Source organism: Trichosurus vulpecula, chromosome 2, assembly GCF_011100635.1.
Source record: "Trichosurus vulpecula isolate mTriVul1 chromosome 2, mTriVul1.pri, whole genome shotgun sequence".
In the NCBI taxonomy this organism is placed as follows: domain Eukaryota; kingdom Metazoa; phylum Chordata; class Mammalia; order Diprotodontia; family Phalangeridae; genus Trichosurus; species Trichosurus vulpecula.
The window spans coordinates 13,584,372-13,592,067 of record NC_050574.1 but is presented as its reverse complement, the minus strand read 5'-3'; the positions used below and the strand labels follow the sequence as shown (position 1 = coordinate 13,592,067).

At 37.3% G+C, this 7,696-nt stretch overlaps 1 non-coding gene across 1 annotated transcript; it reads right to left on the bottom strand.

Annotated features, from left to right (window-relative positions):
- Nucleotides 1–6,435: 6,435 nt before the first annotated feature.
- LOC118840612 lies at nucleotides 6,436–6,542 on the bottom strand. Its single transcript, XR_005009783.1, has one exon. It is a non-coding gene; the product is annotated as a U6 spliceosomal RNA (small nuclear RNA).
- Nucleotides 6,543–7,696: the final 1,154 nt, after the last annotated feature.

Sequence of the window (7,696 nt, the reverse complement as noted above, 5' to 3'; positions counted from 1 at the left end):
ATAACAAAGCCTTACATCAAAATCTACCTACACCTTGGTCCCCGCCTCCCCCCCCCCCCTTCCAGTGTTACATATACTCCACTGCCCGAGGCTATGGAAGTTTTTTTGGACCTCTACAGCCAATTTGGCCACAATTCTTTAGGAGCAAAAGACTACTGAGGGCTATATCCTAGAAGAACCAATGCTGGAAAGCTCTGAATTGTCAGTGCTACAGAAAGCAGGCTCTGAACCACACTGCCAGCAAGCTCTGAGGTGCAGTTGCCAGTCCAAAGAACTAAGGAACAGAAGGACCGTCATGTCACCAGGATAGGACACTGCATATGTGGGGAGTTATGCGGCATTCTCAGAGGCCTGAAGGAAAAGTACAGCATTCAGCTAGGGCCAATTCTGATAGCTCAAAAGTCAGAACAAAAGAGAAACAACAACAAATAAATACTGCAAAACAAAGGGAAATTAACGAATACTTGTAAGACAGAGAACCCGGTGGAAGCTGGGGAAAACATGGGACCGCAATACGTTGTTCCTGAGTGGTTTAAAAAAGAAATGAGAATTATGAGAGCAGAATTTATGTCCTGCACAGCAAAAAGTAATGAGCATAATAGAAAAACTTGAATCTGCCATGGCAAGCCTCATCAAAAAAAATGAGAGAGAACAAGAGATTGGGAAGGCAAATACACAGAAGTGAAAAAAAAAACCTACAAGAAGAAAAGCAAAAAACCAAGAATATTAAAAGAAAATATGTTCTATGTAAGCAAAACATGTGGATCTTGAAGACAGGGTACATAGAGACTAATGAAAAAAAAATGCATCTAAAAACAAAGAAAAGTTTTGAAGGGGACACAAACCACATTGTTACCTTAAATTAGTATAGACTTTAAACAATAAGCTACACAATATTCATAATTTATATACAACCTTTTATTCTTTGTATATTGAAATATCTGAGATTGTCAAATTCATCAATTAAAAAAAAGATTTTCTAAAAGGAAGACCCAACCCTGCCTCTGATTCTGTGCAGGCAAAGCATTTAACCTCTTGTTGAAAAAAATGGCCGAGTACTTTGCTCACTGTAAGACTAAGGCATCTTTATTTTCTTGATATATATGCCCATATGGAAGAAACATATTGCATTGGTTCCAAGAGGGTCTAAACAGCAAGAATCTTTCAAAACAGTGGAACAAAGCAAAACTGTAATGTTAGGGAAACAGAATCAAGGAATGGGAGCAGCAGAACTCTATATAAATTAAATTACCAAAAAATTATTTTACTAAATTAGAAAAAAATGACAAAATTCATTTAGAAAAACAAAAAGTTAAGAATGTCATAGGAAATAATGAAAAAAATGTAATGGAAGTAGGTTTAGCCATACCAGATCTTAAAATGTATATTAAGGCAATATTTATCAAAAATATCTGGCACTGGCTAAAAGATAGGAAGGTCAATGGAAAAGAGTAGACATACAATTTATAGCAGCAAATAAACATAACAACTTTGTCTTTGACAAGTGTGAAGATGTGGGATTTTGGGGTAAGAATTCATTATTTGGTTAAAAAAAATGTTGGAAACACTAGAAAGCAGTATGGCAGAAACTAGGCATGGACTAATATCTCACATCATTTACCAAGATAAGGTCAACATGTTTACATGACCATAGAGAAATTTTGCAAGATTAGAAAAACATGGAATAAATTACTTACATGTTGGAGAGGATGTGGGAAAATTGGGACATTCATTGTTGGTGGACTTGTGAAATGATCCAACCATTTTGGAGAGCCATCTGGAATTATGCCCAAAGAGTTATTAAACTACCTCTACCCTTTAACCCAGCAATACCACTACTTACTCTATTTCCAAAGATGATTAGGGGAAAAGGCAAAAGAACCTATATGTTCTAGAATGTTTATAGAAGCTCTCTTTGTGGTGGCAAAGAACTGAAAGTTACAGGGATGTCCATTAATTGAGGAATGCTTGAACAAGTTGTGCTATGATTGTGATGGAATACTGCTATTCTATAAGAAATGATGAGCTTAATGATTTTAAACAAACATGAAAAGAGTTGTATGAAATAACGAAGAGCAAAATGAGAAGAATCAAGAGAATACTGTATACAGTAAGAATAATATTAAGAACAACTTTGACCCAATAAGTTATTTTGTCTATTTTAAATAGCCAAATTAGGGGGCAGCTAGGTGGCGCAGTGAGTACAGCACTGGCCCTGGAGTCAGGAGGACCTGAGTGACACTTGACACACTTAACTAGCTGTGTGACCTTGGGCAAGTCACTTGACCCCAGATGCCTTCCCCCCCTCCAAAACAAACAAACAAATAAGTAAATAAATACCCAAATTAACTATAAAGGAAATATGAAGAAAGACACTGTGCATCCAGAGAAACAACTGATAAAGAGTATATATAGGATAATTTTCCATGTATATTTGTGTCTAGTGGTAGCCATCCCTGAGGCAGGGGAAGAAAAAAAGAAATTTACATGATAATTTTGTTGTATATTTGGAAGGAATAGCAGGTTGTGCATAGCAGATTTGCAGCTTCATGTACAATCATTTTTTTTATTGTACTATGTTATAGAAAGTCTTGTTTTATTCCATTAATTAAAAATTAAATTTTTTTTTTTTAAAATCAAATGATGGAAGATTCAGTACAGGGAGGCAAAGCATGGATCAATGAGTCTATAGAGCTGTTGACAAGTCAAATAATTCACCTATATAAAGGAAAAGTGCTGAGGCATAGCAAGCTCTATTGAAACTTCTGCTCTATTCAGAGGAAGATAAAATAATGGATTATCAACAACTACACAAGATATACAAACCTATTTCCCTAGAGTTCTCTATGGTTTTAGTGCATAAGCTATCCAGAGCCCCTTGTAGGATGCTAGGTTTCTAGAAGTACAACAAAATAGGGAGTCCAGAATCTTAGACTTTGACTTTTGATTCCATTTTCTTGGGAGCCTCACCTTTCTCATCTTTCAAATGGGGATAATAATGCCCATAAGCACTTACTTCACAGGTGAACAGTGAGCATCAAAGCAGATCATATATGAAAAGCAATTGTGAAGCTTAAAATGATACATAAATGTCACTTATTCAATTAGTATTATAAAAACATATACCCAACCAACACCTCATCATGATTCTAATCAGAAACTTCCTTTTAAATAAATATTAGGAATAACATATGACAAATCACATAAATTTAGAATCTATACACATATAAATATTGATGACATAACAAAAAGCATTACTTATAATGTTCCTAAAAGAAATATTCCTCTAAAATAATAATGTTCCTTGAAAAGTCACTCCTAACTAAAAGAGAACAAAATTATAGCCTGTTAAATTAGTAAAACAGATTTATCATCCTTCATTTATATTCTTTACAGCATCTCATACCACTGATGTGGTCAATGTATGTGGTTTTATTCTACCTGATTGTGCCCCACACCATTAGTTTTCTAATGATATAGCAATCCCTTTGCCAGATTTTTAGTTTGAATAATACAGTCACTGCCAGGATCCCACCAACTTTCCAGGGCCCCCAGTGTGTGTGTGTGTGTGTGTGTGTGTGTGTGTGTGTGTGTGTGTGTGTGTGTGTCTGTGTGTGTGTGTCTGTGTCTGTGTGTGTGTGTCTGTGTCTCTCTGTGTCTGTGTCTACGCTCGAGTGCACACCTGGTCACAAGACTCACCTGGCCGTGGCACTGTTGCTGGGGAAGCCCAAAAACCAGGTGCAGAGAATGAAAAGAAACTTCCCATTCCTAAAAAGGTGGAGTCTGAGGATGATGTGCTTGATTTCAGCTGTTTTGCTACCATGAACAAGAAAACCTTTGGTATCCTTTGATTATCTAATAGTTGGTAGTTTTGAATCCCCCCTTACTATGGATATGTCTGGTACTCCAACCAGAAGAAAAGTCACTAAATGTCAATAAAGTCCCTGATTACAATGAAACACATTTATCTGCACCTTAGGGAAACAGAGGTTAAGTGGAAGCCTAAAGTGGGCTAGAAGTAGAAGCAGCCAGACATAACCAACAGCATGAGGGCTATCGTGGTCAGCTGGCCAGTGGAGGTAGGGGAAAAATAGAAGCTCCAAAACGACATCCTACACTTGGCTGTAGACTTTTTTTTTTTTTGGCAGCAAAGGCAGGGCGATTGGGGTCAAGTGACTTGCCCAAGGTCACATAGGTAGTGTGTCAAGTGTCTGAGCCTGGATTTGTCTGAGCCTGGTACTCCTGACTCCAGGGCCGATGCTCTACTCACTGCACCACCTAGCTGCCCCGGGCTGTGAACTTTTGTTATTATTTATTTCTTTTTCAGGTGTGTCCAACCCTTTGTGACCCTGTTGGCATTTTCTTGGCAAAGATTTTAGAGTTGTTTTCTATTTCCTTCTGCAGCTTATTTTACAGATGAGGAACTCAGGCAAATAGGGTTAAGTGACTTGCCCAGGGTCACACAGCTAGTATGTCTCTGAGGCTTGATTTGAATTTAGGTCTTCCTGACTCCAAGCCTGGTGCTATACCCACTGTGCTACACCTGCCCCTCACATATGTATATGTATGTGTATGAAGTTTAATCCCTCTTCTCCCCTCTGTATCTTCTCACAGATGCCTTCTCTTACTATCTCCTCCTTCATGAAATGGCCCTTTTCCTTGCCAAGACAAACACCTGTACATGTACAAGTGATCCCATTCCTATCTTCTCCAATAGATTGTCCCCTCTATTATCCCTACCTGCCCACTAAATGTCCCTATTGGCTGCTTCCTTACTACCTACAGACAGGCCCTAGTCTCCCCTACCCTAAAAAACAAATAAGAATTCACTTTATCTGACCATCCACATTAGCTATCTCCTATATCTTCCCTCTTCGGTTGGCTATACTATCTTTTGTTTAAAGGACTACATATGGCAAAGGTTTATCATACAGGAAAGGATTTCAGTATTCTTCCATTATATGCATAATGCTAGTCTTTACATAGACTCATTTTCATCCTCACAGCCTTAGGAGGTGTTATTATCCTCATATTACAAGGAAATTGAGGCAAGCAGAAGTTAAGATTTACTTAAGGTCCTGAAGCTAGTGTCTGAGGCCATATTTGAACTCGTTTTCCTGAATCCAGATCCAGTGCTCTATCCATTGCATCATCTAGATACCTTGTTTTATCTAGTCTCCATTTAATGGATTTTTAGAGGCCTTCTATTGATTATAATTTTTGTGTTATAAGGATGTTTACTATTTCTTTTTCCAATGACGTTTCTTTACGCCCTAGCACATAACCAATTTTTGTAATGGTGTCATGCAAACAAACAAAAAAAAAAAGCCATGACTTTTCCCACTCAATCAGGAATCACCAGAGGCCTATCCTTTGTAAAATTCTATTTAGGTCCATAACTCCTTATATCCTTTTTAGACTTGTCTTGATCTAAAAGGTGAACATTGAGGTCGCACACTATCAGTGTTGCAGTCTATTTCTCTGAGTGGTTCAATTTGCTTATCCTTTAACTATTTAGATGTTACGCTACTTGGACACAGCATTGTATAGTGGATAGAAAGTTGTCCTCAAAGCTAGGAAGAGTAGCATTCAAGTCTTGTCTGTAGCATACTAGCTGAGCAAATAATTTAATTTCCCAGGTGCTGTAAGTAATTCTCTCATTTGCAAGGTCTCAACCTGAATGAGCAGTTTCCCTATTTCAGAGTTTTAACAATGAATTCACAGATCTAGTTCCTATCTCTATTTCATTATCTATCATGCCTGAGTATACATTTCCTAATCTCTTAACAACCAAATTTATTTTTCATTTCTTAGTCTGTGATCATGAATGCCACTCTTTTAAATTCACCAGTCACATCAAATTCTGCTCCAGCTCATTTTGAGAATAGTTTTAAATATTTCTTGTAAACAACTTTTTTTTTATGTTGTATTATACTTATGTCTTTATTTTGTTAAATATTTACCAATTACATTTAAGTCTGGTTTTGGCAGAACTCAGGACTTTTGTGGCCTGCAAATTTGATATTGACATCTTTGAAATGGATGGAGCACTGGATTTTAATCCCACCACAGATACGTACTTGCTGTGTGACTCTGGACAGATGACTTAAGCTCTTTGGGCTTCAATTTCCTCAGACAGAAAATGGCGGGGGGCGTTTGGATTTGATTAACCCTAAGGGCCCTTCCAGCTCTAAAGCTATGTTCCTATGAATTATTGCATCCTAATGAAATGGAAGTATCATGTCAAAAACAGTAAACATGAAGCATGTGAATTAATGTTTTAAGACCTATATGAAATAATACAAAATGAAATCAGCAGAACCAGAACTGTATTGTTGTTGTTTTTTTGTCCTTCCTTTTCTAAGAGGAGCAGTGATATCATGGGTGAGGTCTTGACTTGTGTATGAATTGGATTTAAGTGAGGCAGAGTTGCACAAAAATATGGAACGCTTCACGAATTTGCGTGTCATCCTTGCGCAGGGGCCATGCTAATCTTCTCTGTATCGTTCCAATTTTAGTATATGTGCTGCCGAAGCGAGCACTGTAAACAACTTCTTAGATTCCCAATTCTAGCAAATCTAACTTTGTATGATTTCTTATTCATATTGCTACCCTTGTTTTCTAGTTAAGTTCATCCAATTTACAACTATCATTATTTTCTTCCCTCTATCATAATCTTATTTTATTTGTGTCCCCTGACCTTTACAAAAAAGGGGGGAAGGAGGGGGAGAGAGGGCAGAGATAAAATCAGCACTAATCTTCTGTGATTAGAGTGGCCTCCCAGTCTTTCCTCTTCACTTTTCTTTTTAAATCCTCTACGATTATCTCTCCACTGTTGAAATTTGTGTTGTCTCCCATGAATATTCCCAACTTTTCCTTCTCTTTCAGACTTTTCCTCTGCTGCTGCCTATTTCCCAGTTGAATCTAACATATTTCTACACCAAAGTCTTGAGTGTTTAAACCTTTTTGGCTGGGTTCTGAGAAGAGGTTCTACCTCCACGTTTGTATATTGCTTCTGGCACGCCCCAATTATGAGTAACAAGTTCCTCCATCTTCTTCCTCATTTATTCCCTGATAATTCTTCCCCCCATTTCTTTAAAAAAAAAATCAACAAAACCACACAAGCATCCTGTTTTGTCTTTTCTTTTCTTTTTTTTTTTACTCTCAGTAAATCTTGAGGATAGCTGGATTCTAAGGAATTCTCCAGAGTTCTTTTCTCCCCCCTAGTAAAAGCCACGATCATTACTTAAGTACTTTCAGGTTACTCATGTGTATTTATCTTTCTAGGCTTCTCTTATCTTTGATGTTTAAAAGATTTACCCATTACTGATCTTTTAATCAGGAAAACTTGAGTCTTCTTTGGTAGGAAAAATCCATTCTTCCCCCCATCATAGGATAATTAAAGTTTTGAAGGATGTTATTGTTGTTTGTAAGCCTTTTAGAATATTGAATTCCTCTCTATCAAGTAGATTACAGCATACTCTTCTGTGATGGGTGCTTGACCTTTCCTGATTCTTCCAAGTTTTTTCTTTGACCTTGAAGCTAAGGATTTTGACTATTATATTCTTGGATGTTTCCAATTTGGGTTTGAGGGTTGGTCAATAAATTCTATTTTTACTTTGCCCTGAGGTTCCGAGTTCCCAGAACCTAGCACAGTGCCTGGTACTAGTGTATTTGGTGCTTAATAAATGCTCTT